The sequence below is a fragment of the Cupressus sempervirens genome, chromosome 7 (assembly GCF_028749045.1).
Source record: "Cupressus sempervirens isolate cs-2001-9-10 chromosome 7, ASM2874904v1, whole genome shotgun sequence".
NCBI lineage: Eukaryota > Viridiplantae > Streptophyta > Pinopsida > Cupressales > Cupressaceae > Cupressus > Cupressus sempervirens.
Window position 1 is genome coordinate 669965636 of NC_143124.1, and position 25582 is coordinate 669991217.

Genomic DNA, 25582 nt, shown 5'->3' on the forward strand with positions numbered 1-25582 from the left:
ATATTTTTAGGACGAGGCATTTCCATGATGACTTGCACCTTTTCTGGATCAACTTCAATGTCTTTCATAGATATGATATAGCCTAACAATTTTCCTGATGTGACACCAAAGGCACACTTTTGGGATTTAACCTAAGCTGAAATTGTTCCATGTGGTCCAATATCAAACTCAAGTCATCAAGATGTTTATCTCTTTTTTTAAATTTGGCCAATGCCTTATCAACATAGTCTTCCATATTTTTATGCATCATATCATGGAAGATGGTGGTCATGTCTCTTTGGTAGGTGGCACCCAAATTCTTTAACCCAAAGGGCATGATATTCCAACCTCACGCACATGTAAAGGCAATTTTCTCTTGATTTCTATTTTATTGTACCTAGAGAAGTCATCCATTAAAAAGTAAATTTCATAACCTATGGTCATGTCCACTACCATGTCTATGTTAGGAAATGGAAAATCATCCTCAAAGAATTCTTTGTTTAAGTCTCTAAAATTGGTGCACACTCAAATGGACTTATCATGTTTGGACTCAAGTACAATGTTAGAGATCTACTCTGCATAATCAATATCTCTAATGAAGTTTTCACTTAAGATATTTTCTAATTCTTCCTTAACCAAGAGAACCACATGTGGATGCATTTTTCTCAACTTTTACTTGACAGGTTTAACATCAGGAGAGATAGATAGATGATGCATGATTAGATCTATGTCAAGACCAGGCATATCTAAATGGGTCCATGAAAAGTTGATTTTCTTTTCTTGCAAGAACTTAGTGAAGTTATCCTTTTCTTCAATCGATAGAGATTGATAAACATGAATGATTTTGGGGGACTCTTTTATACCTAGATTAATAGGTTGTGTAGGTTCGATGAGAACTAAAGACCTATCTTGAAAATAGCTTGGCAACCTACCAAGTACCTCATCCTTAGGTGCCTCAAAGAGGTTTTCACCCTTAGATATGTCTTTTTATTTTATTTTTTGGGGTTCAAACACCACCACAAAGTAGTTTTCACCATTTGAACACTTATTTTTTACTTTTCTTTTTATTTTCTAACTAAGGTACTTGATATTTGTTTCTATCTTGTTAACTAAGGGCTCATTGGTGGAATATATCATAGGTTAAATAGCATTGAGGTAGCAAGTGATCTCATAGTCATTCTAAAAGATGGTAGTTCTGGTCTTTGGTGTTGTGAAGACTAGTCTATGAGATCAAGGTCAAGTAATGAGAGAGATGTTGAGGCTTCAAGGTTGTTGATGCAAAAGGATTCATCACTTGTGACATGAGAGGTCAAACCCATAGGGAAAGCTCCAAAGAATTCTAAATTAGGAATCTACCTAAAGGGACCGACGTAATCCACTAGAGCAATTTGTGAACCAAACTCATCATAACCTAGACTAGACTCATTGACTATATTTGGTTGGGTATCATATGTATGGATAACATCCACTCCTAAATCATAAGATGCATCTAAGATATTTTCCCATTCATATTCACTAGAATTTGTACTCTAGTTCTGGGCTATCAAGCAAGCAATGTTTTCTCTTATCCTTCCTCTATTATGATCTTCATGGTAAGATTCATCAAGTTCATGTTGTCTATAGGTGGAAGTCTCAACATCATTTTGGGTGATCATTGATTCTTCTCCCAAAAGGAGAGAAGTAGGAGGCATGAAATCCTCTTCTTGTAGAACAGCAGTAAGAAACGGTGGATCATCATCCTTTGAGTTGCTAAACATGGGAGCCCTTCTATCAAACCTTGGTAATTTATCTTTGAGGAAAAAGCCTAGCCCAATAGTGTCTATTTTTTTGCATCCTTCATTATGACTTAAGGGTTCTACAAGAGCTTTCTTATCACAAGTTAGGGATCCTTGGCCATTATTTCCCATATTTTTCAAAAATTTATAGTCGTTACTATAGCGCTTTGGGTAAATAGGAGTAATGACCACAAATTCTTCAATATTTTCCTCTTCCCTATAAATCCAATCTCTTATAGCTTGATCTTATTTTTTTCCTTCTAAGGCAATAAAAGACTGAACAAAGGTCCCAAAAATGGTCATAGCAGAAGCCAAGGGCTTCAATTTTTTAGAAGGTTTCCCATAAGATTTAGGAGAAACTAGCAAAATAGAAATAGAGTCTAGAGTATATTCACTCATACCAAGGCTCATTATTTTCAATTTTTATTCACACTCTTTGAGAGACAGTTTGAGCTCATGTGAAGAGAAATTATGGGGGACTAATGTTTCAGCAAAAAATAGTGTATTAATGACATGGAATTGTCCCTTGGAATGAGTATCTCGGTACCATTGAAAGGGAACTTTATGCACTGATGGTATGTTGACGATACTATCTACATGTCATGAATCTATAGTTCTCCTAGCAACAAATTATATGCCAGCAGAATGTCTTAAAATTGAAAGACTGCATCTTTTTCAATGGGAACCACATAGATTAGCAGCATAATAAGACCTTTAGAAGGTCATTCAACGTCATCATAGGATTTAATGGTGATCTTCCACATAGGGTCAATGGAAAATTTTGACATGCCTAGCTATTGAATAAAATTAAGGAGATGATGTTTAACACATCACCATTATCTGTCAAGACTCGATGGACATGATTATGGAAGATTTAAACCTTGGTGTGATGAGATAGGTTATGGGGATCACTATGTGACTTGTCATCTTCTTCAAATAATGTGGGGTAGTTTGATGAGGAGATGTGGTTCACCATAGCTTGAAATTGCTCAATGTCAATATTCATGGTAACATTGGTTGTGCATAAAGATTTCTCAAGAATGTCCTTGTGAAAAGGAGATAGTTCTAGCATTTCAAAGATTGAAATTTGCATCGATGCTCTTTGAAATTGATTAATCATGTAGTTGGATATAGCTAGGGTAGCCACTTGTTTAGATGAGGAAGAATTCTTGTGATCGTTTGCAACTTTGAGGACAACCTTGGCTTGCCCCCTAGTAACATTGTTTATGTCTCACCATGCCCCCTAAGAACTACATTAGGTCTAGTATCCCTATGATTTTGTTGAGCAGTGTGCATTTTTAGGACTTCCTTATGTCTTTCATTGTCTATATCATAATTGGGTTCTTTGTCAAATATAGGAGCCATCATGCAAAAATGTTCAATAGGTTTTAATGTATTTATGACATTGTCAGCATCAATATAGGTGTAGTTGATCTTTACATCATGAATTTTCTTGTTAGCATAGGATGATTCCCCTTTTTCATAGTCAGGTAGAGGTTTCTTGAAGTTTTTTTAAACAAAATTATTTACTAAGCTATCTGTTACAACTTTTCCTCCATCAATGAGGTCTTGGATAACATATTTGAGTTTGAAGTATTATGGCCCTTGCTCCCATGGTAGTTATAGAAATGATCATCTCTCCACCAATCAAGTTTAATAGGTGTTTCATAGTGCTAGGAGTTTTTTGGAAGCGTGATAAGCCTATTTTCAAGGAATGTTTTTAAGACCACTTCATAAGATTCTACCATGGGTGTGTAAAAATTATTTGGTTTAGCTGATCTCTTACTTTTGTCGAAGGTTTAAGACTTTGTAGTCTTATTTTTTTGTGGCATAAATAGCATTAGAAAGGTTGAAGGTTGATTCCTTTGTCTTAGGAACATCAATTACTCCATCATTGACAACAACAAAAAATTTATTCCAAGGTTTGTGTTTATCTTTGTCATTTTTTTCTTTATTCAAAACAATGTCACCTTCTCTAATAGAAACATCCTTAATGTGGTATGCACTTTCAACCATGTCATTAAAGAATGTGAAAATTTATTTTCTAAGATCAACATAGAGTTTAGGTAGAAGTGTATTGGCAAAAATTTCAATCTTCTCAGTCTTGGGAACCTACTAAGGGTACCTAGAGTGTAAAGATCTCCATCGTCAGAGGTACATAGCAAAGGGTTCACCTTGTTTCTATTTAATTTTTCACAAATCTAGCATAGTGATAGGATGATGAATGATATAAGAATATTGTTGGATAAATTGTTGTGCAAGTTCATCAAAATTCTTGAGAGGAGGTGACAATTTTGTGAACCATTCCATGGCTTGCCCCCTCAAGCTCCTAGGAAAAAACCTCATAAGTTAAGTATCTTCATGCATAAAGTCCATGCTGAAGCATAGAAGTGTCATACATGATCATTGGGATGGCCATTTCCATCATATTTAGGATACTTTACATCTCTAGGAAATGGGATCATGTAAAGACTCCTATTGAAAGGAAGAGCACATATTAATTAGACAATAGAGGTCTTGGGTTGCTCCTTGGAAACTTGTAGTTGAGAAACTTGGTTTTTGAGTTCTTGCATTTCCTCTCTCAAGATCTCAGCTTTAGTAGGCTCTCATTTTTGGATGATTCTTTGTACATCAAAATTATGAGGAATTTTCCATCCCTTAGTTGTCATGTATTAAAAATATTGGTCCCCATTTTGTTCCAAGGCTTTTAGCATTAGCCTTTGGGTGACCTCATCTTGTTGAAATCTTATGAGATCTTCACTAGTGATCTCATCATTGTTCTCACTTTCATGATGTGATTGTGATTTCATAGGTGGTGATGGACACCCTTTGTCATTTACTCTAGGAGTTCTAGGAGATGTATTATTTCCATCATTTCCACCAAGAGCAAAGGGATAACTATAGTAGCCATGTCTATTTTAGCATTATGAGTGTGAGCATTAGCATCAGCCTTAGCTTGATGATGGGATATTTCCCTAGTGGCCCTATATATAGCCTCTTGTAGTTTTTCTTTATCTAGACATGCTTGTTCTTCTAAGAAGCATTTTCTCTCTTTTGGATGCATGGTAAGTGGCACATTGTCTTCATCCCTAGGTGTATCAAATGGCATATCAAATGGGTTCTCAAAGATATAGAGTGGGTTATGCCAAGTATTAGCCACTTGCAGCTTATCAAGGATGGGTTCCTCCAAACAAGGTTGAAAATGAAGATGCCTAGTTGGAGTTTCCAATTATTCAAAGGTGAAATAAGGATGACTACCTTTACCAACTTGGAACCTAGTCACAATTAGCATGTAAGGGTATGTCTTTATCTAATAAGATGAGGTAAAGCATTTCAGATTTGAAGCTTGTAAGGTCAAGAACAATCACTAGTCAAAGATAGAAATAAGTAAGCATCTTGTCAAGAGTGCTCAAGAATTTACAACACTAATGGCTTAAGCCAAGAGAGTGAGCAAGAAGCTCAATAGAAAATATCTAGTATAGAAAGGTAATTTATTTTTGACAAGTGACCATTAGCAGCATTTTGAGATTACATCTAATGAACTAGACCCATCTTTTCAACTTAGAATAGTGCCAAACATAAAGATTTTAGACCAAATTTGGGTAGGATGAAGTGATGACACCCCTAAATCAGCTAAGATGCAATTTTGACTCTTTTTTGGAAGTAGTAGAGACCAATCAATGTTTCTCAAAGAAGCAGGTGATATTTAATCAACAAAATATATGGTACAATAGACTTTATAGTAGTTCAATGATACTTTTGTTTCAAATGATGGTTTTCCTTAAGGAGCATCATAGATTTTAGAACTAGCAGGCAGTAGAATTTATAATAGCTAGATGATACTTTGACAGGTATAGAATATTGTGCAATATTTCTCAAAAGGCCATGTGATAAAGGGTTAGTGAACTATGAAAAATGCATTTTAGAGATTGAAAATCCTATGTTTTGGGTTGATTTTTTGAATGTTTCACACTAGATTGTAGTGTAGACAATATAGGACCTCAATTTACAATAGAAAATAGAATGGTTTGAAAATAGTAAGGATAATCCACATGTCTCAAATAGTTGGACAAGGGACAAAGTAACCTTGCCATCATGCAATTGGGATATCAAAGAAACTTGCTACGAATGCTAAGATTGTTTGATTTTCAAGAATGTTTACACAGGTCTAGCACATTCAAAGACACATGTTAAGTAATACTACCTAAGGTCATGGTTCATTACTCAATGACTTGGCCCACACTTGATGCCCCTTCACCTCACACCAAGTGGTTTCCCATGACAAATATTGGCTTTGTAATGAAGATGTCATTAGCATAACCAAGGGGACACAACTGATGAGTCTAAAATCTTGGGTTGATCCAAGTAATCCACTAGAATTGATCATTGCACTAAGATTTTGAGTGGAAAAATAAGGTAGCTTCTAACCTAGGACATTTAGAAAGGGCTTTTTTTCATTGCACTCCTCTTGCACCCAATTACAAGATACCTTACCTTGTGGCAAGTAATGGACCTCATGGCCACAAGTGTACCTTAAGCATTCTTTCCTAGCATTTTCCTCATGGTCTCAATCCCACAAGTACTCATACTAAGTGAAGACAAGAACTATTTCTACCAAGGCTTTTTTTCCTTGATAGCATTGAGTTTATAGTACATCAGAATAGCTAGGTTCATTTGTCCCCACTTGGGTCATTACTCTTAATTTCTCAAGAGCAAGCCCTCTCAAGGATTCTAAACTACACAAAATGGATCCACTTTTGGAGGTCAAGATTTCTAATTCACCACAAGGGTAAAGATTACACTCTCCTATTCAAATCATTTCCCCACACATGCTAAGAAGCTCAATTATCCCACTTACTTTAGAAATATAAAGGTGGGTCAAGATTTTTTATTCACCACAAGGGTGACAAGCATACTTTCCTACCACCAAGAGATCCTAATTGTAAATTTTACATCCCTATGAAAGATGAACAACTAGGAATAATGTTGTACACAAAAATAAGGGAAACATAAGCACACTTATCTATTTGTTTTTTGTGCTTTTAGGTAGCCCTAGAAACAACCATTAGTAGCCTTTTTGCATTTGGAGCTTTGACATGCATTCTTTTAGAGAAACTTTTCAAGTGTTTAGAGCAACCCTACAAGAAAAATTTTAGTCCAATAAAGAGGGTTAGTCCAAAAATAATGCAAAAACTTATAGTAAAACCTCTGTTAGACTGTAATAAACCCAAAAAATCCAAAAAATAGAATGCCAAAAACCTTAAATTGGTCCAAAACAACTCAAATAGAAACAAGTTCTAGGCTAGGCGATATTTTTCTGGTGACACAATATAGTAGAATACTTTCCAGTATGGGGGTATGATACTTCTATGTTGTGTGATATTTATCCCTATACTTGTACAACAAAATTTGTATACTAGTGCGATAGAGTTTTGTATAGGTGTGTGATACTTTACTAGATAAGTATCACACAATAGTACTAAGAACTATCATACAATACTAATAAAGTATCACACAATAATCGCGACTACAGAAAAAGAAGAAAAAAAGATAGAATAGGAAGCAAAAAATGCAATTAAAAATTGTAGATTAAGAGGCAAAAACATCACATTCTACCCCATAGTGAGCACCAAAAATATACACTAGAAATGTGCACTTCTCTAAACCTTTCTATCCAAGATATCCCATAGATTTGAATAGTTGGATGTTGGCTTAGAGCTCCCTAGCCATGGAATGCAAGAGGCATAAAATAAGCATGAAGTGAGCTCTCAAATGAGCCTTAGAGATGCAGCCCTTTCTAGTAAACCATGAAATGGGAGGTTCTTTAGACAAGAGAAAGAATGCAAGTGTCCAAAAGAACTCTCAAACATGCAATGCAAGAATGAACTATACTGATATAGAGTGCAAGAATGCAACTAAACCAAGCAAGGTTAGCATATTACAACCATTGCTAATTAGACTATGTGAACTATACTATGCCAAAGGAAATCAAGCTATTCTAAATGAATCTAGTGCTAAGATGAAGGATGCAAGAATGAGATGAGAAGACTAAAAATTCTCCACAAGTGCTTCAAAAAATCTATCAAGAAACCTACAGCATAACATTAGCTCAAAATCAGGATCCTTTTGAGAATGAGAGAGCTCTCTCTTTTTAAGGTGTACAAATAGTTAAGATTAAGATCAATAAATGGATGATCAAGGGTGAGGGTTGACTTTTGGTATGATTCATGTGTGAGAGAAAGTCAACTAATAAAAAGGAGTTGACTTTTCATGTGAGACAAAAGCCTTTTCTTTTAATTTGAAAATAGGAAAAGGATTGTATGTGTGCACATTGAGTGGATTATGAGAGTGGGATCTTTTATTTAATTAAAAGGGGACACATTATTTTAATCAAATAGGGACTTAGGATCTTAAAGTCAAACTATAGGTTAAAATCAAATAAATTAATTTTTGGAAATTTGGCCTAGGTAAATGATTAATTAATTTAGCCAAAATGTTGAGAAGGGGGCTAATAGTCTAGATGACCATTTTTAGGTGATTATATTTTCCCCTCTTTGACTAATGTGTGATTGATCTAGGAACACATTACATCAAAGAATACAGAAGCCAAGTAGGCAGCAATAGATAGAGGGATTTGATTTCAAAGAATGAAATGTAGACAACAAGATAGTAAGTCTTGAATGTACAGCCTAATAGTGATAGTACTAAATACTGGGAGAAAGAGATGACATCATAACTCAAGAAGAATACCAATCATCAAGAAAATTAGATAGCTTAAGAGAAAATGAAAAGATCAAGCATATGCTTTTGAGAAATAGATAGATGTAGCAAGCAATGATAGAGTATTTTTGCCCCCTTAGGATCAAAATCAAAATGTGGTAAAGGAAATGCAAAAATGAGCAAGACATAAGAAAATCAAGATATAGTAAGTTTATGATGACAGATAAGTGATTAGAACCAAAGAGTGACCATTGAGAAGTAATAGAATGTCCCAGTTTGTCTAGAATTGAACGAGAAGGATAAAGCATAAAAATTAGGTCAAATCAAGTACAAAGATGATTTAGAAGTGAAATGGGTGAATTGAAGTTGGGATGGAACATAGAATTGATGAAGACATGGAGAAAGGAAGATGCCCCAATGAAGATACAAAGATTAGACCTCAAAAATGTTAGCTAACTGCATAGAAGAAGGTACAATTTTAAAACATGATTTTGACTATCAATATGAACTTGGATTTTTATTTCAATCCTAAAAATAGATCTAGGATATCAAAATTATCTAGGGGTGAAATTTGGGGGAATTCTAAGGAGTTTGAAAAATTAGTCAAAATGAGGTCTCAAGACTATATAAGGGGTCCAAGGATCATTTTCAATTCATTTTTCTTTTGTGATGTTTAAGATCTCTTGAGTGATTGTGAGAGATATCATGGATCTAGTGGGAATTCCAACCCACCAAAATCATTTTTAGCATAGCCAATTGCACAACCGGCCACCTGACTATGAGACCCCAGTGAGTCTTCAAAAGAAATTCACTTTTTGAGTCATTTTGAGGTATTTTAAGACTTTTTTTAATGTTTTTATGGGCGTTTGGAAAAATCTCCTCTAATACTTGAAAATAATCACATGCATATGCTAAGAAGTATCGTGTGGTACTTTTGTTACTAAAAATGTACTACACTCTTTGAGAAGTTTCACCATAGTGGGCATACCAAAATATCACTTGAAATGGTGTGAACTATCATACAACAAGAAAGTATTACTCGGTAGTTGTAATAAGTATCACATGATACTTAGTCAACAAAAATTATCACCTACATGTTAGAAAAAATATCATATGTTTATTAGTTGAGAATTTTTGTATGTGTAGGAGCATATTTTGAGTGTGAGATTGTTGTTTACTATTGTTTTGATCTATTTGTGATGTTCTTGATTTGTTTTCAGCTGATAATAATGCTTTAGTTATTTTCCTAACTTGACTATGGGGGTTATGCATGGTCCATCATCTAGGGGTGAATGAGAGAGCTTCCATTGGGAGCATGGATTTTAACTAGTTATTGAGTATGCCTCATATTCAAGCTAACCATGGTTTGTTAATAGCCTTAGCTAAGTGGAAACATAGTGAGCATAATACCTTTCATTTTCCCATTGGTATGGCCACCATCCCTTTGGAGTATATATATCACATCCTTCATGTACCATGCCATGGAAACCCTATGAGTATGATCATTAAGTTTTAATACTCAATTTAAGTTTTTACTTTCCATATGAGATGTGTTGATGTAAATTTTTGTGTATGTCATAGGTTTATTATATTCAAACCCTGATAGAGGGGAGATTAGTAGCATAGGAGATATTTGAGGATTTCACCATCATATATCATCACTTCATCTGGAAGAGGCTTACAAATGAGTATGGAGATCGGTACCCACTACCATGCTTGGTTTTCTCATTGGTTGCCCAACCTCTAGTCATGGATAGGATCTAGAAGGTCTTCCTATTGGAATGGGGTAGACTAGTTGTGGATTTGATTGGGCAACCTCATAGCATGGCATGGAGAGCCACCATACTTGCCAATATGTACCATGAATTATATGAGATCATCTACCATGAGGGTAAGACATGGGCATGTAGCATAGTGTTGGCCCAAATATGGGCATGGGAGCATATTGCAGTGATCCCACTATGAGTGTAGCCATGAGAGTGCAATCACCCTTATATTTGTAGATACACAAGGTTCATCCCTTAGAGCCATAGATTGGATGTGACATACTATCATCATTTATTTTATGAGCTTACCTCTTTTTTCTAGTGGCCATACCAATAGTTTTCCAGATGCTTAGATGCATGGGAGTTAGAGTACATGTGATATAGTCGACCATTGGTGGGGAGACACTCACATATAATGGAGTGGTTTGTGGTTAGCCAAGTATGGAGATAGTTTTCTTAGAGATAGGTGATCTCAATGGAGATCACCAACTATGCTCAGTTTCATGGAGATCACCAACTTTTATTTTTCATCTCTGGTTTTTTATAGCAGCATATTGGATCTAATTAAGTGCTCTTGTAAATTTTTTCACTTTGGTTTTAAGGCCAACCCATATATAGATTGGTTTGTAGGCAAAAAATCTAGTTGGTTTAAAGATTCAATCATATCTTTTAAACCACTTAGATTTTGGTTCTGAAATTTTTTTTGTGGGTTTTTTATGTGCCCAACATGTCCCAGTTCTATTTTCAGATCATTTTGACATGATTTGCGCTAGTTATGAATTTCTCTTTATTTTTCATAAAAAGTCGTTTCTGATCGCAAATCAGCGTATTTTTTGGAAAACTTTACATTTTCAGAAAGATTTTTGAATTATAAGGGGGGTTCTTTCTTTGTGTTTTGAATTTTGAGGTCGTATTAAAGATCAAAAACTCGATTTGATGAATCTGGCCTATTTTGAAAAATTGGGTCCCTAGGACACAAATGAAGAAATTTTTTTGAATTTCTTACATTTTTGGAAAGATCTTTAATTTTTAGTAGGGGTCTCTTCTTTTCATTTCTATTTTTGGATTCAAAATCATAGCAAAAAAAAAAAGGTCTAATCATGTTGACTAGGTTATTCGTATTTTTTTTGCAGGGATTTTCGTGTTTTTCTGGTTTTTTCTGCTAACTGCTCACTGTTTTGGGTTTTTCTATGTTTTTTGATTTTTTTGGAACAACATAGCAGCAAGTTATGATTTCATTGAAAAAAAGTGCTAAAGTTTTTAAAAATAGGTAAGATCTACTAAGCGTGTTGCGAGGACTTCAGGTATTCTTCTTTGGCTGATAACACTTTGATTTGGAACCTTAAAATGAACCTCTCATGTGTCTAGCTTGTGTGTTTTGCTTATGCTTTTATTTTTCAAACACATGCATAATTGATACTAGGTTGTAATCTCCATTGATTTTTATTTAGCAAGCTTGATTATTAGTGATAGATTTAGATAGCTATATTGGGTTATTGGACTCGCTGAATCCATCGGCCCCTCATTCCACCCTGTGGTTGCAAGATCAGCGCCACATTAAAGGGGAGGGGTCTACAGGATAGAAGCGTTAAGTGCTCCACTTGGCAACCTTCTTGTGCTTTCTAGAACTCACTAATCTTTGAGTTGTGGACTCGTTTTGGCTTGTGTGAGGGGTTAAGTGTTCCACATCTTTGGACTCACCTTGCATTAGTTAAAGCGTTAAGTGTACCACCTTGTGCTTTTTTATTATTCTTGGATAGATTTGCTTTTGGAGAATTAACATCTGTACACACATAGTAATTAGGCCCCATGAATACTATTCGTGGATCTTGAGGGAGTGAGTTCCTAGTGAAACTCCTCTCAAAGATGGATTCCTTGTAGGTGGGGAGGATACTTTGAGAATCTCTTAGATAGATGGATCTTTAACTTGTTGATTGAGGCATCCTTTCTCCGGAGAGGTTGATAGATCACTAGGGGTTGATATCATAGATCTTGAGATAATCTTAGTTAGCGTGTCGGATTAATCTGCTTGCTTTGATTGGGCTAAAAGTGAAAAGGTGTCAAAACCTTGGATCTGAAAGTTAAGTCCCCTTGTGGTCCACTATTGTGAGTCGGTCACCTTTAGAGAGGGTTAACCATAGCAGACAATCCCTATACAGGGAAAACTGTGGACGGAACTTCAAGCGATAATAGCCACTTCTGCCATGGTTGCAACAATCGCTATATAAATATCCTTGTGGAAGAAATCTCCATGGGGTATGGTTCATTGTGGGTTGTCAGATCTCCCTAGCAGCTCTTGAAGATTAAGTTCTCAGACTGTGTCAAAACCTCGGTGCGCCGAGATTGGAGGTCACCCCTGTGAATCATAAAAGTTGCATAGTCAAACCATTACTAAAAACCTTAGAGAGTCCAACTTTTATTTTCTAGGGATCTATGCAATGATTGTGAAACTTTTTGAGAACATACACAATTAGCTCTCTTAGGGATTAGCATAAACTAAGTCACTTGATTGCTCATGTGCAAGGTTGCTTTGCCCCTTGTTCATTGTTTGAAGACTGTTTGCTTGAAATCCCTATTTTCTATCTTGCATGCTTGGTTTATGATAAAGAATCTATTGATACATCTAGTTGGATATTTAAAATGAACAAAATCTGAGTTCTTGAGTTGAGACTTTACGATCGAATAACTTTGTTATCCCATTATTCCTAGTCTTCCTAGGTTGGTCCTATTTGGATTAGGCTACTTTTGTCATTGTTAAAAGCCTTTTTGCACCATGGGTTATTATGCTTTGACCTCTTGAATTAGTAGTCATTGATTTCACAAGAGACCTTGTTTGGAGTTGGTAAGATAGAAATTGTCCTTATTGAGAAAGATATACACTCGGATCCTTTGATATTACACTTGGAGAGTCTTAGTAATCTCTTGTCCATTCACTTTCATCAAAATTCAATTTTAATTAATTAAAATTTGGGTCAATCATCCTCCTGGTCCATATGTGCTAGGGTATTCACCTAAAGTTGTGAGCACCTCTGTGGCAGTGTTGATTTATGCCTATTGCAAAATTCTATCTTATCACATCTCTTTTGGACAAGTTAGTGCTTTTACTATCCTAGTTTGGTACCAACGTTTCTTAGGGTTATCCTATCAACTAGTACCTTTTCTTTCATGTTGATTACAAGTGCTATTACATGTTGCTCAACATTCAAATAATCTCAAATGGTATCAAATTTTCCAAAATGACTCTTGGTCTTCTTTCTTCTTCATCTTCCATGTCTTTTTAGTCTCTCATTTCCATTCTTCCTCTTATTCATGTCTTCTTGATTCTTTTCCTCCTATTATCTACCTTCTTCTATTCATTCTTTCTCTTCTTCCATACTTGATTCTTCTTCTTCTAGAACCATGGATCTTGGATATCTTTTTAGGGATTCTCATTTGAGCTCAAATGAAATCCATCTCCTTCTTGAATTTGAAAAGTGTTGTCACTCCAATAGATGCATGGATGCTAACTTTGCAACAAAAATGACTAAAAAAATGGATTAATCAGACACTTTTGCTAGGATCATGTGCAAGATTAAATCACAATATCCTTCTTCCAAATATTTTCCATCTTCCAAGTCTTATCATGATTCTTCTAAATATCATACAGATTCTTCATCCTCCAAGTCTTATGATGATTCTTCTAAATATCATTCAAATTCCTTATCTTCCAAGTCTTATCATGATTCTTCTAAATATCCTTCATCTTCTAAGTCTTACAATAATTCTTCTAAATATCATTCACATACTTCATCTTCTAAATCTTACCATGACTCTTCTAGATATCATCCATCTAGGTCTTTACCTACCTCTTTTTCACGATATCATTCTTCTTCTACTTCTACCAAGAGTCTTATTCCTCTTATTAAGACATATGATAATGAACAACATGAAAAGTCTTGTGATATGCCTATCTATAATTCTTCTAGTGACAATGATTATGATGGGGATGATTATTACATTCCAATTGTTCCTAAAAGTCCTCCTAGTCCTATGCTTGTTCTTAAAGGAGATGAGTCACAAAAAGATATTGATGGTAATTCACATGAATCAAATCTTGAAAACAACATTGATAAATTTTGTGAACAATACCTAAATGATAAATCTGCATTTTTTTGACGAAGAGAAAGCATTTTTTTGTGCTGAAATACAACATCAATGGGATAAGAGTTCCTCTTCTAAGAACCCTCATGCTGAAAATAAAGATTACACTCTTGAGCAAGATCATGTTAATGTTGAACCTTTGTCTTCTAATGCTCCCCTTCCATCTTCTACTTCCTCCACTATCCATACATCTCTTAAAGATTTGGAGTCTTTCAAATCTCCTACCAATCCTTCATCCAACAAAGATCCTAATGCTTTTCATGCAGTTCCCTATAGTTATCCTCAAAGGCTACCTCTTAAAGAAACTCAAGCTAACCTTCACTTGGCTACAAATACCTTTGACAATGCTAAACCTAAAGAGCCTAAGCCTTCATGCACTATAATTCCTACTTCAGCTAGTCCTTCATCATCTATTCCAAAGTCTTCCATACAATTCCAACATGCTTCCTTCTCCTTAGCACTGGCTTCATGTCAAGAGGACTCTAAAAATGATAAAGAAAAGAATATAAAAAAAGATCAAGATCAAGAACCTACCATGTCATCCAATCCTTTTCACAATGTTTCTGATACATTTCATGGTTCTTTTGATCCCTTACACCCTTTCTCATTCATTCCACCATGTCTTAAGTCTTCTCCTAAGCAAGATCAAGATACTACTTACACTGCTGAGCTTATTGACAATCAAAATGACCTTAATATAGTTGCGCCTTCCAAAGATGATACTTCCATTAAGGTTATTAAAAATAGTGTTGTTACTTCCATTGTTGAGCCTATTGAAAATCAAGAGAGAAACTCTACATTTATGCTATCCAAAGATCCTTGTCAAGATCAAAGTCTTCCATCTTCTTGTTCTACCACACCATGTTCCCTTCCATTTTCTACTCTTCCTAAGTCTTCTCAAGCTTTAAGTAGTTCTATCAAAGAAGTTGCTCCTATTAAAGATGTTTATGTTCCTATTGAAAATCCTGATGCTCACTCTAAAGATGTTGATGTCCTTGATTGTGATATAGATGCTGATGAACTTATTGATTACCCTTTTGCATCTTCTACATCCATCCTTGGACCTCCCCCACCAATACTAAGTCCTTCACATTTTCCTTCCATCTTGGGTCCTTATGTCCCTTCACTTTCTCCTCCCAATTCTCCTAGTTCTTCATCCATTTTGGGTCCTTATGTCCCTCCCTCTCCTATCTTTCCTCAAGATCAACCTAGATGCATATCCTTGAATCCTTTTCATCCACCCACTCACCTAAACCAGTCATATCATCCTTCTTCTTCCACAAGTCCTAATTCTTTTGGAAGTAAATTGAATGTTCAATATAAGAAAAAGAAGCAATTCAAGAAGCCATATAAAAAGGTAGACCACCGTGTCTCATCTAATCGACATGGGGGCATAAAGTCAAAAGAGATATCTAAGAAAAAAATTATAAGACAAGTATGGGTTCCAAAATCCATCATTGAAGATATTATCTCTAAATCATCAAAAAGAAATGAAAATAAGCCTAAGGCTATATGGATTCCAAAATCTCTCTTGAGAGAGTCTAATGTTGAACAACAATTAAATTTGACATTCAAGCTTCCAAAGAATTCCGCTTCATCTTCTTCCAAAAGCATTCTTCCATTCCATGTGCCTAAACTGCAACCTTTTCTATCCACTCACCATATTCCTTCATTAACATTTTCTCCATCCTTTCACCACCCTTCAAGGTGTGTGTTGACATTGATCTTGCCTTCATTTCCATTTTTCAATCTCACTCACTTCGCATAAAGCCATATCCTCCATTTTTGTCTCCCATCTTCCTTTCCCTATTAGCATCTTTGAGCATATCATTTGAATTCCTTTGTATATCATGGTTTAAGCATTCAAAGAGAATTATCTCAAAAGCTTGACTTCTTCCAAAAAAAATTGAAAAAGATTGAAAAAAAAAAAAATGAAAGAAAAAAAATGAAAAATTTGAAAATGTGCCTTGGTGAAAACCTAGTAATCAGGCACCTTGGAGCAAAAGTAAAGAGACATAAATTCATCCTATGGTGAAAACCACTCCCTTGTGGTGCCTTGGATAAGTACCATGATGAAAACCTAACAAATAGGCATCATGCGTAGTTCTTCTACATCTTTCATTCATTTCGTCTTCTCTCTTTGATCTTGACAATGTTGACCTATAGACAAACATTTGGCTATCCTGTGAGATATCTTATGATGATCTTGTTCTCATTCCTTTCATGTTTAGCCTTCATATCTATTTTCCTCCATTCATTCTAGTCTTTCGCTATCCTTTTCCCATTTACCCTTTTGGTCTTGATCTAATAAAAAAGAGTAAAATATGATGCTATAAAGTCTCTTGACATGTCTACTTCTTTGGATTGCATCTTTCCCACTTTTACATTATGCTTTCTTGAATTATCCTATACTGGCCTTTCATTTCTTGTCCAAATTTTCTTTACATGACAAATTTTCCCTAGCTTGGGTACTCTTGAGGAGTCAACCTTTGAAGATCACTTTCACTTGCTTCATACACTCCTTGCTTATCCATAATATCCATTAGCTTATTGGTTCATCATGTCCTCCACCTTGTTAGACATTGGGACTGCACGATGTGATCTTTCTTAAGAGTTTAATGCCCATTTTGTCTAGGGGTATCTTTGTACATATTTATTGATCCTGAAAAAAAATTCAAAAAAATTGATATATTTAAAAAATTCAAAAAAAATGATATATTGTAAAAATTCTAAAAATTGAAAAATGTCCTGAAAAAAATGATCATCTTAGTGACAACCTAGCAAAAGGCACTTTGATGTATCTTCAAAAAAATAATATATTCCAAAAATACAAAAAAAATAAAAAATTCAAAAATTCAAAAAAATAGAAAAAGTGCCTTGGTGAAAACCTGGAAACAGGCGCCTTGGTAGCAAAAATACAAAAAAAAAAAAAATTATAAAAAGTCCTAAAAAAAAACAATAAAAAAGAAAAAAAAAAAAAAAAATCCAAGTGGTGAAAACCTGGAAACGAGTGCTACTTGAGGCCTTTGCACCCCTGTTTCTTAGCACATGTCCTCGACACTTAGCCTTTCTCCACCATGCCTTGTCCTTGTTACCTTGATTTGGAATTGGTCTTTGTCTAGGGGGCATAACTATGTTAGCTTTGGTTTCTTAGATGTGTGAGTCTTTAGGACACCTTGCAAATGGTGTTTTTCAACACCCATTGACATCGAGTGTTTTTCAACACTTATTGGTTTGGTCTTACCCAGTATCATCATGTGATCTTACCTTCCTACAAGCATTTGATCCTTGTCCTCAGAACTCAGTATCAGTTAACACACTTAAATTTTTAAACGCAACACTTAATGCTTGACTTATGTCATGATTTTTTTCTCCGTGTACTAACTGTTATTGATTTTTGTTGAGTGTCTTTGTCTGATAAGTCTCTCCATGATGCATTTCTAGAAGACTTGGGGCATGGGACATGTTTTTATTTGTTGTTTGCTTGTGCGTGTGGTCTTGAAACTCTAGAGTGTCTCTTGTTGTCCCCTTGAAACACTTAGGAGATTTGAGGTATCATCCTTGATTGTTTTTGCACAACCATTCTTATGGTCATCTTGGCATCTATGCCTTGATGCGAGCATGGTTTTGCTACATTAAATTGGGTAAGCTAATATCGAAGTCATCTTGATCTTTATGTCTTTGATGCTTATGTTAGAATCTTTCCACATTCCAATCCGATATTAATTACATTCATATCTTCATAGTTGCGCTTGTGACTAGTGACGATTGTGTGATTTTTCGATGTCCGTTAATAATTGCCCAATGATGAAAATAAGTTCTTTTACATTCTCTAATGAATGATGAACACAAAATCCTATGTTACAATTTCTCTTTTGCAAGTACACCATTGCATTTCATGTAGCTTGAATTATTAGACTTCATGTTAGTTTGCATTTTTAGGCTGCATTATGAGTTTGAGAGGGTTCTCCTTTCATCTTTATTGTGGACATTTAATCAATTGTGGTCACATTTTGATCTTCATTTCCTTATTTTCTTTCGTGATCTCAATCGAAATTTCTATCTTAAATAGTTGATTGATTTTTGGAGCATTTTCTTTTCTTATTTCTATTTCTTTCCATATCTTTCAAACTTCTATCTTCCATTTTCTTTTTCCCCACTTCTTTTCTTCTAAATCACCTTTGGGGCATAATATTTCATGCTTGATGATCTACCTTAGTTCTATGATTCTTATATCTTTCATCTTACATCAAGAACCTTATCTTTTGTTTGATTTGATCAAATTTATCAATTTGTTGTTTCTCCTCTATCTCATTTTGATTTCGATCGCGAGGGGGCAGTAATTATCAATTTCAATCCTTGATTCAGTTTTATCAATTTTATCCTTGACTTTTTCAAGTTAAAATTTATTTGTCTTGTTTGTCCTGATGTGTTCCCGAGTCGACCACACATCTGGGTTGTTTTGTGATCCCAAATTGACCTCACACTTCAATTTCTTTCTTTGACTACATGTGTTCCCGAATCGATCACACATTAGTCAAAGAGGGGCAAACCCATAAAATGTGTGCTAAAATGTTGTCACACTTCTATGAATCATTACATGTAAGAAAACTCAAGAATGAGCTCTCACAAATCAATCCATAGCTCTCTACTCATAGAGTGCAAGGGTTTGCAATGGAGGCCCTCAGTTTGACCTATTTTTGTGCCCATGCAAGTACACCATGAGATGAGAGATTCAAAGAGAAAAAGCAAAAATGCTAGTCTCCATGATCTTCAAATATGCATGAAAATAAGATCTAATCTATGAAAGCAAAATCTAATCTATAAATGCAAGATCTAAGCTAAAAGCCCATGATGGGTGCAAGAGAGAAAGAGAAAAGAAAATAGAAGTTCTCCACAAAAAGCTTTTGTATTCAAACTCTTTCAAAAATTGGTCTTCAAACCTGCAGCATAACGATAGCATAATCATGGGTGTCTAACATGAGGAGAGGGTTCTCCCTTATAAAGAAAATTATGGAGGTGAGAGGCTTCTCACAACCAATGTGGGATAATAGAGCTTGATCCATGTGAGACAAAATTCCACCAATGAGAAAAGAGGAGTGGTTGAGAAGAAAGTGGTGATCCATGTGAGACAAGATTCCACCAATTAGAAAAGAGGAGTGGTTGAGGAGAAAGTGGAAAGATAAATCCCACTTAGATCACATTTTTAAGTGTAGAGAAATTAAATAAAAAGAATTTATTTTATTTCCTTTTCTCATCAAAAGAGATATTTAAGTGGGATTTTTATTTAATTAAAAGGGAGCAAGTTCTTTTTAATTAAATAGAAGATATTTAATTAAATTAAAAGAGAGGTTTTTCTCTTAATTAATTAAATGTGGATGAACTATTTAATTAAAAGAGAGGTTTTCTTTTAATTAAATGGGGATTTTATTTTATTTAATTAAAAGAGAAGATTTTCTTTTAATTAAATAAGACTTGGAATAAAATGATCAATCTTAGAAATGAAATAAATCGAATTTGATCAAGGAAATTGATTTGAATATATTACAAACCATTGATTCAGAAAATTTGATAAATTGATAAATTGAATAATGGGGGCCCATAGTCTAGGCGACCATTTTTGGGTGCATACAGGGAGACACTCACATATAATGGAGTGGTTTGTGGTTAGCCAAGTATGGATATAGTTTTCTTAGAGATAGGTGATCTCAATGGAGATCACCAACTATGATCAGTTTCATGGGGAGGAGGATTAGGGTTGATTGTCCATGTTGGATTACCAGGTAGTCATGGAGATACTATAACACTTATGGATGAGCCTTGGGACTATAGGTTAGATCTAGCAGATGTGGGGGCCAGTCCAACATGTTTGTATGAAATGTAAAGGAATCCCTTTACCCATTTCATAGTTACTGATGCATTATCTACAATAGTAGGATAGGAAGGAGATGGTGGGGACATTGATAGAGGTAGGGGTAGAGGTAGAGGCAGGAGATGGATGGAGGTCAGGAGTAGTTCTTGAGGACCAAGGATGAGACATACATAGGCCTAAGCCATAAGGGAGGAGAGAAATTAGGATGATGATGATGAGGAGCATCCACTAAGGCTCAAGAGGGTGTAACAAGTGAAGCCATGATAGGAGGAGCTTGTTGAGGGTGGAGTAGAGGACCCTAGAGATGCTTGTTTATAAGCCCTAGAGGTAGAGGTGTAGGGGTTGAGGACAAGCATAATGTTTAGAGACTAACACCTAGTAGATGTGCAAGTAGAGTTAGGAGGCAAGAATAGGTGCTAAGGGAGGATCTAGCAGAGGCTCGATGGGAGGTGGAGCAATAGGGAGTGTGGGTAGCCTATTATCATGGTGTATACATTGTTGTAGTTCATGTAGATTGGTGGGTACCTATGTACTCAAAGAGAGTTGGTAGATTAGATCAACCACCATTGAGGGCACTTACGAATCCTCCTCAAATACATCCTACTCATAAGGGGGGTAGCCAATCTTAGGTCTAGGACAAGGTTTAGGCCGATGTCCTTGTGACATTTTACTGTACTAAATGTACTTTTGAGAAAATTATCCATATTTTGGATCCCATATTATATATGTATGTTGGTACATTTGATATAAATGATATACTAGATTTGATCAATGTATTTGTGTACTTGTTTCACTTTTATGCTCGTGTGATGGATGTTTCAACACTTGTGTCTATGTTTCCATATGATGTTTCAACTTTTGCTCATGTACGCTCAATTTTATGTTCATGTTTATATGCTCATGGATCTCTCTCATGGATGTTTTCAGCTCTCATGCTTGTGATGTAGACTCATGTTTTGAAAATGTAATACTTGGATAGATTAGATATGATGTTTATATTATCCCCTTGTGGTGATAGGATAGAAAAGTGGCGACATGAAAGATCAAGAAAATAAAAAGATATGATCAAGAAGAGAGTGAAGAAAATATGAAAGCAATTAGCTAATGTATTTGTGAAAGATGAAGAGAGAGCTTTCCCCATATGTAAAATGCAAAACTAAGCTAGAATGAGTCTATAATGTATACTAGCATGCAAAATAGTTACTTGCAAGGGATAAAAAACATTTAGACTCTAACATCATCATTGAGCATTATTAGGGACATTGAAAGATCATACAATCATCACTAGTATAACTATGAGGATATGAATATGATCTATATTGGATAGGTATGTGGGAATTCAACTTAAGCATCAAAGACATGCGAGTCAAGATGACTAATGCAAATAGATTATCTAGGTTTAGTATAGCAAGATTACACATGTATTAAGGCATAAGCACCAAGATAATGTTGAGATAATGTTTGTTGCAGACATTGCATAATATTGTTATATTATTTTATTTTATTTTATTTTATAATGTAATGTTACACCTAGATCGACATGCAACATGTAAAGATTCCATGAAATATGATTGATGTGTTGTATTGTAGCATTGTGATAATATTTCATGAAATTAAGTAATATTTTGGAAAAGAATTAAATTTCCAATATTAAATGTGGGGTCAATGGGTTAGGTATCACATGATTTATATAATAACACTTGGTTTTTTTATGAGACTTGCTACTATATAAGTAGCCAAAAGAGTAGTTGTAGAGATAAGACAAGAAGGCAAAAACAAAAAGAGTCGAGCAAGACAAGGCTTGATAGGTTAGCCAAGGGAGCATTTGTGAAGGTTGGAATCATGGCATGAGATGTATGGATTTATGCTTGTTCACATGGATTTATTGGTAGTGGCTATTACTTTGAAGGATTCCATAGTTGTATTGCAATGGTATTTTTGCTAAATAATACATGGCGATGGATGCTTTTGGAGGTTGGGTTTTTCCCTCACTGAAGATTTCTCAAAGTATATCTTGTGTCACAATTTTGTGGGTATGTTATTCTTTTTCATGTGGATTTTAATTGTATATTTATTTCAAATCTATTATGGGTTATGTGGAAACGGTTATATTCTTTGTTACAAGTTTCCTTAGAAGTGGTATTAGAGATATGGTTTTATTATTATAAGCCTAGATTGAATCCATGGGAATGCATGAAACGATAAAAGAGAGAGAAATATGTATGAGTTGTTTACTATAGATCTGAGGGCTTTGGGTTTGCTTTTATGATGGGATATTGGTAGATTTTGGGCATGTGAAATTATTGGACAAAAGGGTTTTTTGGATGTTTCATTTAAATGAGGGTTTTAGGAGGAACTTGCAAAAAAGACCTCCTTGATAAAAACAAACCTCACCATTGGGTCTAGGTCAATGTTTCCATAAATTTTCATATATAATATGCCCTAGTTTGGCCATGATCATAAAAAATGAAAGAGTTTTTTAGTTTTAGCCCATGATGGCCATCAAATTTAATCCTGTCAAAATTTTCATCACAAAAAAAATCATAGTGAAAATGGTAAAAAGATTGTCTTAGTAAAATGACCATAACTTTCTCTCATGCTATCAAATTTCACACTTCTTATAGGCATTGGAAAGCTAATTCAGAGCACTACAATTTGGTATAAGTTTAGTTCTATGATTTTGATATTTTTTAGGTTTTAAGAGCCTAAAAGTTGGATGTTATTTATTTTGAACATAGATTAGGGCATACGGAGTCAGATTTCAAATTTTGAGTAGTCAATAGAAATCTCTCAGAGAGCTGTACACATTGGTTCAGATTTGGTGCATGTTTGGCATGGTTTATTTGGTGATATATTAATATGAATAGTTATGGTATATATTGACTATGGTAGCATTGTGATTTTATGACATTATAAGTATGGAGATTTAATATTTGATGTCATTGTTTACTTAGTTCATATTTCATATTGGTCTCATGATGATATGGTTATCAGTGTTTGGTTTTGATATGTATGATGACTTGTTGGGTCTCCAAGTTGTACAGTGTCATAAGTGGTCTATACTTATAGGTTGCAATTTTAGCTTGGTTATGGATTGTCTTTGCCCATTGATCTTTCATTATTGATGCATATTCAAATTGGTGGCTTATTTTTTGATTGTCAATTGTGGTTGACTATTTTATGCTAACAGGTTGGACATATTGAGAGTCAGATGCTTGTTTTATGGATGTGATCATGGTGCCAAATATTTTAGCATGAAATGATTGGATATATAGGTACATCCTTGATGTTCATTGGTTTGAATTTTTTATCTAGTTATGGTGGTATATCTTCTTGGTTGCGGATCATGGTTATTTGGTTTCTTCTGAGGAGCTCATAATGTGCACTTTGAGTTCTTTGATGGTTTGATGCCTTGGTTGATTCTCATGGTTAGAGGATAGTTCTCTTTTCATTTTGATGTCATGGATATCTTGGATACATGGTTTAGTGGGAGCTTTTGACAATGATGAGGTGACAGTGCAAGATTAGTTCTTGGTTTGGTTTGTATCTTCTTGGTTTGGAGATCTTGGTTTCACTTGGTATTGACACTTTAGTTGTTTGTATAGACCTGAAGGATCTCCATGTAGGAGATAGATTTTATGATGTCATGGGTGACTCAGTACCATAGTTGAGTAGAATTTTATTTGGCATTGATATATTTAGTGAGTGTTTGCAGATTTTGGAGATTTGTCTTAGATATTGTTGCTGCAAAAGCATCTTTAACATTTGCATGGTGAACTTGGTTATCTTCATGGTGTGTGAAGATGGCTAGATCTTGAGGACTCATGGGGTTCTTGGTTATCCTCATGGTGTGTGAAGATGGTTCTTCATGGTATGTGGAGATGTTTCTTCATGGCATGTGGAGATGGTTTTTCTTCATGGTGTGTGGAGATGGTTGCATCTTGAGGACTAGTAAGGTTCTTGGTAAAGGTGTGGTTTATGCTTTCATTTGACATGTTATCCTTGGTGTTAGGATGGTTTTATTATTATGGTATGGTATAGTCTTGATATTCATTTAGATTTTTGACATGTTATAGTATGTTCATATCGAGCATGTTATCTCTTTGGTTGAGATGGTTAAAGCATGTTGTCATTTTTATGTTCTTGAGGCTATGGTTGGAACTATAACAATAATCTTGGTTTAGTTTTTTGGTATTGAGAACATTGATCATAAGCTGGACACTTCATGATATTTTTATATTTCATTTGGAGTTGGCATGGATTGATTAGTTATAGGTGCTCATGGATACTTAGAGACAATGGTGATACTAATTTCTTTTAGATTAGAGAAGTGTTTGTTGGGACAATTGATGGTTTCAGCAAGAAGTCTAAGGGGCATTCACCTAATATGGAATTGAGAGGAGATTATTCTTAGATGAGTCTTGGTTGGAGACTTGGATATCTTGATAAGCATTCTCATTCCCCACTCTTGGTCTACTCGAAGATTTTCTACCTGAGAGGTATAGCCCATTGTTTCTCTCAAGTCCATAATGTTTATGTTTGTCTTTTATGTATATGGATATTGTGCTATGGTACATGAGTTAGTTCTGAAGGGTTCATTTCAGAGATAGTTTAGCATTGGTTATATTCATGTGCATATGTTGTTGTTATGTCGGTTGAGTTTGGGAGATGGTTTTATGTTGGGCATATTCCTTGAATTAGGAATGGTTTATGAGTTTGATCTTCTTCTGAGAGGCTTACATCCATGATTAGTTATAGGGTGTGGTTTGGGTGTTGTTGTGACTTCTTGTTGGAGTTTTATGGAGGAGATCATAAATGCATAGTTTACATCTAGAGGTGTGTATAGAAGGAAATGATACATGTTATGATTTGCATGGTTTCTATTTGGTCTTCGTTATCTTCCTGGATGTTCAGTTTTTCTTAGATTAGATTTGAAATTGCTTAGATATTGTGATTACCATTTTTTGCTCATGTATGTCATGTGAGAGATGACATAGTTATTCCTTTATCTCTTTCCTCTATTGGTTGTGGAGATCTTGGGAAACTGTTGGAGATTTTTTATGAGAGTTTTTCTTGTAGGTTATTGATTTATGTGTTGTGGATTTCCTTGAGACTACATGGATTCACTTCTTTGAGGTGTTGTGAGTGGATTGGTTATATATTTGACATTATCTTTTGTAGTGGGAGCTTCTTGATATATATGTGGTAGGTATTGCTCTTGAGGCTTTTGATTGCAATTTATAGATTGGAAATGTTAACCATATGAGATTCACTTAGTATACCTTTGGAGGTATGGATAGTTGGATGGGTTTGACACTTGTTGTGGGTGC